This window comes from Atractosteus spatula, unplaced genomic scaffold (assembly GCF_055471065.1).
Source record: "Atractosteus spatula isolate fAtrSpa1 unplaced genomic scaffold, fAtrSpa1.hap1 Scaffold_48, whole genome shotgun sequence".
In the NCBI taxonomy this organism is placed as follows: domain Eukaryota; kingdom Metazoa; phylum Chordata; class Actinopteri; order Semionotiformes; family Lepisosteidae; genus Atractosteus; species Atractosteus spatula.
Genome location: NW_028296877.1, coordinates 170,652 through 183,112, shown reverse-complemented (window position 1 = coordinate 183,112; position 12,461 = coordinate 170,652). Strand labels below are relative to the sequence as shown.

Genomic DNA, 12,461 nt, shown 5'->3' with positions numbered 1-12,461 from the left:
TCTCCACATCTATCCTTCACTACCTCCTTTCTTGCGGCCAAAAAGTACATCCACCTAGCCTGAAAGACTCAGACATGCAAAAAAAAATCCTCTACAAAAGACAAAACGATAAGACCTACCCGCGAATGAGCAGCAGGCATCCCGCTGGTGGACTGCAGTATAGGCCGTTACCTCTGGAGCCCTGCAAAGGCACTCCTGGTGGCTTCCCTACAGCAGGTGGAAACCTGGCCTCCACTCCTGCTGTCACCTGCTGCCAGCCAGATGTACTGTCGGGGGCCCTGATCTTCTGTCAATGGCCTGACAATGACCACAGCTATGGGGGCGGTTAGCTCATTAGCATAGACCCACCCATAAGCAGCAGCAACACCTACCAACCTGAAAACAAAAATGGACCAACACCTACTGACCTGAAGGAGAAGGGAAGACACAGGGGAAGGAAGAAAACTCTGACAAAGCTGGTCTAACAGCATCAAATTGATGTCATTCATTTTGTTTCCGACCAGAAGGGAAGGTAGGAACTTAGGCCTAGGTAGGAATTTTTGCTACTGCCTGAAAACAATGAATTGTTGTTCATCCTCTCTAGCAGTTCAAATCAAATCAAAGTTTATTTATCAAATGCACAACAATACGGTGTGCAGCAGTAGTTGCTGGCAATGAAATGTCTTTTTCTGAGAGCTCACAAAAATCACAAGGATCACAAAAATCACAAAATTCACAAAAACACAAAAATCACAAAATTGAGGTTACATTTTTTTAAATTGAATAAAACTCAATATGAGTAGAGCTGTTATGTGTCCATGGTGTATGCAATATGTACATGTCGTGCAGTTATGCTGAATACAGTGAAAACTGTGTGTCCATGTAGCCATTACAGGTGATTTGCTAAGGAGCTACAGGTTGGCTATTTAGCAGTCTTATTGCCTGGAGGTAGAAGTTGTTCCTTAGTCTGTTGGACTTGGACCAAATGCTTTGGTACCGTTTACCGGACGGTAAGAGGGAAAACAGTTTGTGACTGGGATGACTGGGGTCCTTGAGAATGGACCTGGCCTTCTTCAGACATCTAGCTGAGTAGATCTCCTGGATGCTTGGTAGCTCACAGCTGGTGATAAGCTGCGCTGACTTCACCACCTTCTGCAATACTTTGCGATCCCGGGCAGAGCAGTTCCCATATCAGGCAGTGATGCTCTCAATAGTGCACCTGTAGAAGTTGGCCTGGATATGTGATGGCATGCCAAACTTCTTTAGCCTGCGGAGAAAGAACAGGCGCTGCCGTGCTGTCTTGACCACGATGTTGGTGTGGTGGGTGTCAGGGTTTCAACCTCCTCCCTGTATGCAGACTCCTCACCATCTGTGATCAGGCCAATGACTGTTGTACCGTCCGCAAACTTAATGATGGAGTTTGAGTTATGCCAGGTGACACAGTCATGGGTAAATAAGGAGTAGAGGACAGGACTAAGCACGCAGCCTTGGGGGGCTCCAGTGTTTAGAGTCAGGGTAGAGGATACGTTGGTGCCCACCTTCACCACCTGCGGACGTTCCGTCATGAAGTCCAGGATCCAATTACAGAGGGAGGTGTTCAATCCCAGGTCCTGGAGCTTGATGACAAGCTTTGAAGGCACTATGGTATTGGATGCTGAGCTGCAATCAACAAACAGCACATTCTCACATATGTTCCTTTCTTATCCAGGTGTGAGAGGGCAGTATGGAGGGCAGTGGCAATAGCATCTTCAGTTTCTGGAGGCTTTCTAAAGTAATTGAAATAGCTATTAGAGCTTTTTATTATTTTTCAATACTTTTTACAAAATTTCCAGGTATGTCAGCAATACCATTCCAGGACTTGTCTTTACAAAAAATATGTTGAATTTTATATATTTGTTCAATTTGTCTCAATTTTGTATCCAGGCTGGGAGACACACAGGGTTCTACAAGAATTTTCATCTTTTTTTTTTCAGGACCACAACGTGAAAAATTGATCTTTGAATAAGAAAAATCTGTTTCTTGTTGTTTTGTCTTTTTCTTCTGGATATTTCTGTCTGGTGAGTGGGCACAGTAAGACATGTTAGAAACATGGTTTACATTTGATGCCCAAGGGGTTAGCTTCAAATTAAGCCCTAGACTAGATCTCTACTATCTATACTTCCAGAGATATTACAAAATTTTTGATGGGATTCATTCCAGTTGGAAATCGCCTCTGTGACACTAACAGTTACTAGATATGCAATCTGTCAGGTAGTAACAGGTAGTACAGTGAGAGTATTAGTGATGCCATGTTCATTTATATCTTTGTTTTCATTTTCTAGTCCGTAAATTTGCAGCTTATTTATTAATCCTGGATGTGGGTGTTTAAGAGTCAAGAGACACTTGTTCAGCCTTCCTCTTGCCCCTGCTTCTCATCTTCCTCACTGGCACAGCAGCCTGTTAGGAAAATATTGCTACAGAACTCACACACAATTTTAATGAAACAATTCATTCGCCTAAAATAAGGAATGTGAATTCAAATGAGCTCTGACTGTTTCACAGTGTTAGAAACCATAATCGTTTAAGAAATTTCTGATTGTTGTTTACGATGTATAAAGTCAAAGTGTTGAGCTGCAGGCAAAACTAACAGCTACAGTATTAATGGGGATCAGAGTGGTGTAGCCAACTTTGAGCACTGAAACAGATGTATAAAGTGTATCTATCAGGGAAAAAACGTTCCGGATTAGAATATTTTCTAGGATTGTGAAAGGTTATTTAATGTTTACATTCCAATAATTAATTTTAACTTCTCCTTAACGTTAAAAATGCTTTTAATTTTTGGTTTGAGTACAGCCTCAGTATATAGCTAATACTGTAGATGCCTCTATTTGCTCAGTTTCACTTCAAATGGATCATTTGGTGAAACATGTTATTCTAATTGGGGTCACAAGCCTTACAGCACTATGACACTATAGGACATCACAGTAGTTCTTATGAGTAAATATCCTGGTCTCTAACAAAGTACAATGTCTATGCTCAGACAATCATCTGCAATACTTTTTAACTGCACCAGAACAAGTTCAGAATCAGTCCTATGCTGATGACCATGTCAATTACATCCAATTATCTTCAAACTGAAGGAGATGCAGCACAGGATTAACTTGGTGCTTATGAAGATAGAACAAATAGAAGGGTTGTAGAGGAAAACAAAAGATTCCCAACAACACTCTCTGTGTGCCAGACAGGCTGTGATCCTGATGAAAGACCAAAGAGAAAAAAACATCCATCAATGGCACTGGAACGATAAACAACAGTAAAAAAATAAGAGAAATTCAGGTGATGTGTAGGTACATTGAATTGCTTGACGAAATAGTCAGTGATAAAAGAAAAGATGAGAGCACAGAGGAGGGTGGATTGGATGAAGAATGTGAGGCAGTTAAAAAAAACCTACAGAGACCCATTAGACTTCCTGTGTTAAATCGTTAATAATCAAAGATTTTGATTGTACAAATGATTTATAAAAGTATTAAACTTATTTTGCAATCCAGAATGAACAGGTCTTTTCCAAAGTCCACCAACAGGGGCTAAAATGAAACAAAAACATGAGTTTCACAAAAAGGGTTTGTAAAGGGTTTACAAGCAAGAGATTAAAAGATAATTGTGTCAGGCCATCAGCTGGTCCCCTTTAGAGATCAGTGACCAATGTGAGACTGTGAGCAAGACTGAGACACTACAGGCCAGAAACACTGCCAGAGATTTTATCCCATTTCTTTTTTTTAAGAATAGGTAAAGCTTCTGAGCTGCTTCCTCCATAATTAGAGCTTTAAATGGTCAATTTTTATCAAGTCAATAACAACAATAATAAATAACATATTGTAATATCATCCAGGGTGTGGAATCCCTCTTTGAGAGGTAGGGGTTACTAGGAGATCACAGCTGAACAAAGTTTATGTGTTAAAGAGTTTCAGCTGTGGGAGGGCTTTAAGAGCAGGCTGAGCACTTCCCTTTGTGATGATGATTAAGCCTGGATGTTAGTTCTGGTCTTGCTGCAGAGCTGAGTGTGGCTCAGGACCTGAACACACTTCAATACAGCTCAGAGATCTTGGCTTCTTGCACATCTTGTATAATAAAGGACTTTCAGGCTGAATCTTTGTCAGTAGGTGCCAGAGCAAAATCAGTCTCATGAACATTACAAGTTCTCTCTGTTACAGCACTATGTAAAAGAAGTGAAAGCAGCCAATTACTATGATGAACAGAGAGGGGGTCAGTGATTAATTGTTTTAAAAAGTCCTCAAATGGTTCAAGAATAGTTTTATATTTTTACCAGGACAGCACACAGTGGCATTCAGACCAGTATGATCACTTTATCCAATTTATAGGTCTCTATTCCTTTTCAGCACGGTGTACGTCAGGGTTAGGTGTTGCCGTGCAGCAGACTGCACAGTTATTCACACAAAAGATGACTTGTTAATGTGTATCTGAATGTGTCCGACATCACAAGTCTCTCTTATTGTCAGTGTCCACACGAATGGCTGTCAAACTGAATTTCATGGTTGCACTTGAAGGTTTTTATTTTTGTTGTTACTTAAGGGTATGAGAAGTATATAGAAGTATGTTTCTGTACTTTGTGATTCTGCTTCCTGTATGCAGAATTTTGCAATATTAAAAGTTATCTGCCAGGTGTTTGTCCAGTCTTGAATTCCAATTACATCTTAATTTCCTTTGCTGCTTGTACAGAATATTTAATATTCATAAAGATCCTCTGGAACCATGTCGCTCAGCTCTGTTGCTCTGGGGTTTGATTCCAGCCTGAGGCTCCTGCTGTCATGTTCATGTTCTGCTGTGAGTTCATGTTCTCTAACGCGGGTCAGGCAGATGTCCAATAAAATCGGAGGAAAACTAGGGCAAACAGATTTATTAAAAAATATTGCAACTAAACAATGCATAAATTTATACATCATACAATGTTACACTGCATACAAAAAAATCTCAGAGGCCTACATTCTACAGACCTGTAACTCAAAAGCCTGTACACTTTACATCTTTACAGACATAATTTATTCATGAGTGGTAGATCTTTTTGCAGTACCTAATCTAAAGTTGAAACTATTCATCCACTGTAAAGGTTTGTTAATGTTTACTATCTATTAGTACATTTATGGGCATTGGGCTTTGAGCTGACAAAGTCTGTACCGCAGTGAAGAAAGCAATGGGTCCTACGGAGTTGTTGGGTAGAACTAATGATCTGTTAAGCATTATATAATGTTTGTTAATGACTTATTGATGAAAGTTATTATAAAGTGTTACCAAATATCTAAACTGGTTGTGTAAGGGAAGCTCTGTATGAACAGAGATTGGTGAACCACTGAGGTCCTTTCCTACACACAGAGTTAGGCTGTGTTTCATGTTTCAACTTTTCGGGTACATTTTGAAACATTTCATAACCTTTGGAGAATGTTAAAGGTCGTTTGGGGATTCTTTGGGACATAGGGGTACATTTCAAGATATTTGGAAACCTCTGGGGGAGGTAAGAATGTTATGGAACATTTGGTTACATTTTGCAACATTTGGGAACCTCTAGGGCTCATCTGAGTACATTACAGTTCTTTGGGAATATTTTGGAACGTTATAGATAAGTTGGGGAACCTCTTGAGAATGATTGGTATGAATTTCTTAGACATTTGAGTCCATTTCAAATCAGATGGGGAAGTATTTGGAACATTTAGAGGCATTTCAGTCCATTAGGGAATCCTTTTGGCAACACCTTGGAACACTTTGGGACATTTGCACCCACCACTCTTTCAACACCTTAGTAGTTAGAAATTATGAAATGCTCTGTTAAAAGCAAGGGAGTTTTTATGTCCGTTACAGTAAAAGAAAATGCCTGACAAAGTAGGGCTTGGACAGATTCCAAGTGCTTGTACAAATGTGCTAAAGAAATTATACTTTGAGTTTACAGCTTGTCCAAAGTCATTCATTATTAATACTATTAGTAATATCTTCGGTAAAGGCTTTGATGCATAAATATTTCTGATAAAGGTAGGTTGTGTACTTTTGTCCAACTGAGCAATCTTTCATAAAATATACCAACTTTTTAATGACTGATGATTAACATCCTGTAATACACAGTTTATATTTAAAAATTTAAATGCTGTACATGAGAGGTTAAGCTTTATTGGCTCCTCCTGGCGGTTTTACAAGGTGATGCCGGATACTTTCCGGCATGACGTCAAATGACGCGATTTACCCCGTGATACTGTGTGATACTGCGACACGCCCACCGGGGGATACCGCGAAATACCCCACCCATTTTGAATGGCTGCATCTGTATATATTATTTTTTTAGGGAGGCAGGTGTGCTGTGGTGTGTATGTCTCTCCTGAGAGAGAGCTGCCCCTTGCCTTTGCCTGCAGGTGCTGACGGTCCACTTTCACTTGCAGCTCGCTCGGCACAGCTGCTGCTGGTGGGAAGGGCCTAAGCTAAAGAGGCTGGTGCCCCCTCCGGCTGCGGTCGTTGACGGGCCTTTGATAGAAGATCAAAGAGCATGGCCCCTGCCCGGGACTGGCAGGCAGGCAGGCAGGCAGGAGAGAGGGGGAGTGGAGTCTGGGCGTCAGGCCTCTGGCTGCAGGAAAGCCAGCAGTTGCGTGAATTCTGGGCTCCAGAGGTGTCGGCCTGTGCCGCTGTGCTCCAGCGGAACGTCAGCATGTCTGTCCGCGGCTATAGGGGCATTGTTTCTCAGCCTTTTTGCTTACATCTGAGGGAAGAGAAGGTGACAGGATTCTGAGGATGGAGTTGGGACTAAACCAGGCATCTGGAGGACAAGATGGCGGGGAGGAACTTCCAACGATCACTAGAGCTGTTTTGACCAGGGAAGGACAAGTGAAGAATTCGATTCGTTTTGATTTGAGGAATAAGGAGAAGGACAAGGTTTTTCTGGATCGAGATGTGTTTGTAAAGGAGGTCTTGTTTAAGCTTTTTGGCCTCTCCAAGGACGTTATTTTTTGCAGCTTTGTCGGCACCCCTGCTGCTGGTGGGAGGGGCCTAAGCTAAGGAGGCTGGCGCCCCCTGTGGCTATGGTCGTGTCGGCCCCTTGACAGAAGATCAAAGAGCAGGAGGGTCTGGCAGGTAGGAGAAAGGGGGAGCAGAGTCCGGCCAGGCACTTGCAGGCCAGTCTCAAAGAAGTATTACAAAGAGTGGTCTTTTTATGCAGTCAGATCTGTAAAACCTGTCCATAAAAGGGATTTAACATTGGCTGTGAACGTGAAGAGCAGTCAAGCAAGTTCCTGTGATCTGCTCAAAATTGTCGGGGATATAAGTACATCACTCAGATCCAATCACAGCACATTTCCCCCCTTGAGCAGTCAATACATAGTCTAAGGCTAGTCAATTCCATATGCTGAACAGCTGCTTATCAGCTAATAGAGGGTGGCCTAGAACTGTGATTAAAGCGGGGAGTATAATTAACACTAAAGTGAGTGATATAGAAACCTTCAGCTGTCAAAACCTCCCAAGAGTGGCTGTACGGTTAGTTCCATTTTGATACATTTGAGTTACACTCAGACAGAAAGCAGAACTATTTACCCATGCCAATAAACCTAAATAATCGCTTCTCTTAAAGGGGATCCCTCCCGTGAGCATATCTTGGTATAGCAATACAAACCCAACATGAGCTCTAATTATTATCAGTGGCTGATAGATATGACAACACCAAGAATGTACTGATTCCATATTCCCCATTATTATAGTCATGCTCTTACTGTTTAAAAGGCACACTGTCAGCCCCCCAGGAAGTCCGACAGACACAGAAACAGTAACAACATCATTATTTTTGTTCACTCAGTCTCTGTGTGAGCAGTGGCTCGGTGACAGTGCAACACATGGATCGGATTACATGGATTACAGAGTCGGTAATCAGTAGCACTTGATATGGTCCTCCCAGCAGGGTTGCAACATCTGGCAGGGTATCTTCTTCACCCACACCCACTCGCCAGGTATCAGGCCGTGTCTTCCCTCTACTGGAGGTCCCCAAGCGTCCAGCACCTGTTCACCAGCCCCGTGCACCACTTCAATTATCAACTTACAATACTGCAATAGAGAATTAGATTGCAAACTCAATGATCCATTAGCCAAATTTTGGCTCTCCAGGAAGTTTCATCGAATGGCCTGTGATGATATCAAACAAGCTCAGTTACACAGTTCTGTTTGATCCAGCCCGCAGGTTACACAGGACCGCAGGCAGAGCAGCTACCCACGGTGTTCCTTCAGCCTACAATTTTGTAAGTCTTTTCCTTCGTTCCACTGTTCCTCTAGAGTGAGGGTGACGGGGGCAATAAAGGTCCCATCTCACCCCGAACAACGCAGCCACAGCTTGACACACCTTCCCTGTGAAGTGTGTCCCTTGATCAGAATCCAAGCAGCAGGACAGTTCCCACCGAGGAATTATCTCCATCCTCAAATGTTTAGCAGTTACAGAGGCGGTGGTTCTTTTAACTGGAAACGCCTCAACACCCCCCCGGAGAACAGATCCACCATCACTAAGATTCCAGTTTTCCCTTACATACCGGTTACACTTCTTCATTGTGTTCCTTACACTTCACCACAGCTACTTCAGTCGGCAGCTGCAAAACGTCTAACAACTCGGAGACCAATCCAGCGTTCTTAACTGGAGTCCCTGCCATGGTGAGGAAACCCCTATTCCTCCACAGCTATCCAAAATCGTGGCATACACCAAATATATATATAGAATCTGTATAAATTGTTACAGTTGTCCATTTAGCATTTTTACAAGCTTCAGTTAAATCATTTCATTCGGCCTGCTGGTCTAATACCAGGTTATTCACAGCTTGTACAGCCAGATAGTTAGCCTGAACAGCCATTAAACACAGACCCTGACCCTTGGCCACTGCAGTGAGGGGTCCTGAATAATAACTGGGTGATGCCTACCTCCAAGCACATGTGTTGTGCAACATCAGGGCAGGCACGAACTGCTACATCAATTTAAACTCTTTTAAGCCCTTTTGAGGTGATTACTGGATGTTCCATGAGGCTACCAGACACACCAGACTTATCCAAAGGAACTCTGATTCTATTAACTGATTGTTTGTTGCAGTATTGCCAACTCCCTTCGGAAGCAGTACAAGGTGCCAGGAAGCAGGTGTCGGAAGCCTGGGGACCGCCTGCTGATGGAGGACATGACCTGATTCCAGGAGAGTGCATTTGGATGAAAAAGATCCCATCTCAGACCCTACAGCCACGTTAGGAGGGGTCCTTCCAAGTACTCCTGACTACTGATTTAGCGGTTCAGTTAGAAGACCTATTGGGCTGGGATGCCCTGCAACATTTACAAGGAATTACTTTAACTATATAGGAGGCCATCTTTTGGTGTAAGATGGCGCAGACAGGGAAGGCTGCCATCCTGTGAGCTCCCATTCATCCTTGTTTTTCATACTGCTAACTGCACATACTGCTTGCTCGGTGATTAGATATGACCGACAAACACTTATAGACATAAGATCGAATATTGGCACAGTTAAATGTACACCAATAATTACTGACGACTATCTGGACTGTGGTGTCTCGCCTGTACCTGTTCCGGAGAAGAAGACGGCGTTGTAGGAAGAGGGGTAAACGGGCAGGCGTTCTGGTAAGATTGAGGCAACGCAGCAATCGCGCCCCACTCCCGAATATACTTCTTGCTAATGTTCAGTCACTGGACATTAAACTGGATGAACTGAGAGCAAGGCTTGCTTTCCGACTGGACATCAAGAACTGCAACGTGCTGGTGTTCCCTGAAACCTGGCATGACCCGTCTGTTCCGAACTCTCCTATCCTCCCGGGAGGATTTTCTATTCACCGTCAGGACAGAACAACGGATTCGGGTAAGAGCAAAGGCAGCGGGGTATGCTTCATGGTAAACAATTCCTGGTGTACAGATGTGGAGATTATTTCAACATCTTGCTCTACACATCTTGAACATTTAACAATAAAATGTTGCCCTTTCTATCTCCCGAGGGAGTTCACATCAGTAGTTCTCACAGTGGTGTATATTCCGCCGCAGGAAAATTTTACAAAGGCACTGCATTAACTACACTCTTACCTTAACAGACACGAGAATACACATCCTGAGGGGGCATTCATAATAGCGGGTGATTTCAACGGTGCAAACTTGAAGAAAACAAAGGCTAATCTACATCGACTGCTGACGCGCTGAACATGTTAACACAGTTAACATGAGCCTTCCTTTAGCCTCAGATGTCACACCTAATGGGACATACTTCATATGTGAAAAGAACACTTACCCTTGTCTGATCAGGAAGCTATTTAGGATACATAATGCCTCATGTACAAATACAATCACATAATTCCTTTATTTTTGAAAAGAGAAGTAAAACTAGAATTACTGAAGAGAACATTGCTTTCAATCACTTTCTCCATGTATGTACAGCTAAAGCTTTCTTGACAATGTATTAATATACATTAATACACACCTGAAGAAGGCTCCACAGCCAAAACGTTGTGTTCTCTTTCTTCTTTTTTTCAGCATGGAATAAACCTATTACTTGTTCCTGTGCAATGTATTAATATGGCTGCTTCTTTAGAAAAAATAACAACTGACACTTCCGAGGGATTGAAAGCTATAAATGATTAAATGGTAGCCCCACATGCAGTGGCTATACAGAATAGACTAGCCTTAGACTATTTATTGACTGCTCAAGGGGGGAAATGTGCAGTGATTGGAGCTGAGTGATGTACTTATATCCCTGAAAATTTTGAGCAGATCACAGGAACTTGCTTGACTGCTCTTCACGTTCACAGCCAATGTTAAATCCCTTTTATGGACAGGTTTTACAGATCTGACTGCATAAAAAGACCACTCTTTGTAATACTTCTTTGAGTCTGGCCTGCAAGTGCCTGGCCGGACTCTGCTCCCCCTTTCTCCTGCCTGCCAGACCCTCCTGCTCTTTGATCTTCTGTCAACGGGCCAACACGACCATAGCCACAGGGGGCGCCAGCCTCCTTAGTTTAGGCCCCTCCCACCAGCAGCAGGGGTGCCGACCAAGCTGCAAGCGAAAGCGGACCGTCAGCACCTGTGGGCAAAGGGAAGGGGCAGCTCTATCTTGGGAGGGACACAAACACCACACCACACCTGCCTCCCTAAACAAATTATTAGGCATCTAAGTTTTATGGAGGGAAAACGCACAGGAGCTCAAAGGGGGGTGGGGGGCCTGCCTGCTTGCCAAGGAAGTCGAGACGCGAAAAAGTGCACAGAGGGAGGACAGGAATGGAGACAGAGAAACATAGACAGAGGAGACTCGAGTAGAAGGACCTTCAGTCCACTTCACTTGCTTGCTGTCTTTTCACCACTGAGAGAAGGTTCCCAGAGACGCTGCAATACCAGCCTGATGCGTGGAGAGGATGGAGCAAGCTCCTGATCCAGCACCCTGTTCCAAAAATTCATTTAATATGTGGTACCGTGACAGGGTACGTATCAGATATTAAACTGATAAGAATAGATTTTTTTTATTAAACAAACAAAAAACATGAAGTACATATCACTGCACCGTTAACGAAATCCAAACCAAACCATATCAGACACCGTCACAAACCTTCAATAAACAAATCACAATCCATTCCTTATTAACCCAAATCAAATCCCCCATCCCTATTAACATATCATTTGCATACATTCCAATTAGACGCAAAATACCACACAAACATTTCCATTCCCAACCCAAATAAAACATCCAGTTACACATTGCAAACAGAAACCCTCCAACATTACTTCAGACAATTCAGAGACTATTCCTTAATCTTCTGTCACTTCCGTCCTTCTTTAAAGTTCTTGAACTCAACCTCAGCCACACTATCAAAATCAACATAATTTATTAACTCCTGTTCCCTTACAACACGAAAAACAAAACTCAAATCCCAGCCCCTCCAATTTGAGGTTATTTTCACCCCTCATTCAGCAATCCCTTCCATAAATGTCGTCATCCCATCAGGTAACTCAATCATTTCTCTATGTTGATCTATCACACCGAGATCATTAAACTGATGGGCATATGTACTATAGAAACAAAATCAGCTTTGTTCTGCACATCCAAATTCAAAACCTCCTCCCTCCCCTTAATATTACAATCTGTCAACCATTCCCTCAAAATCGTATCGCTATCTACGTCTGTCTCGTCCTTGGTCCTCCAACTCAACTTAACCTTCCCCTTTTTCCGCTTCCTCTTTTTCCTCCTCACAGGTCAAAATGATAACGAAGACGAGGTCTGTCCGTCACTCGCCCATGGATCTCCCCAGTCTGTGAATTCCACAGTGGACTCCATCATGTCTTCTTCAGAGGTAAAAAACCATACCGTCGATGTCAACTGATGAGAGCGCATTGACCACATTCAAAGTAACTTCTTCTCTAAATCAGACAGTAGGCTTACACCCCTCAGTCTTCTTCTTACTCTCAACAACACCATGTGTAAACCACTGTGGACAATTCCTGTAAA

At 42.9% G+C, this 12,461-nt stretch overlaps 1 pseudogene; it reads right to left on the bottom strand.

The window, feature by feature from the left end:
• Positions 1 to 11,326: 11,326 nt before the first annotated feature.
• LOC148806818 (U2 spliceosomal RNA) lies at positions 11,327 to 11,500 on the bottom strand (annotated as a pseudogene).
• Between the last annotated feature and the right edge of the window lie 961 nt (positions 11,501 to 12,461).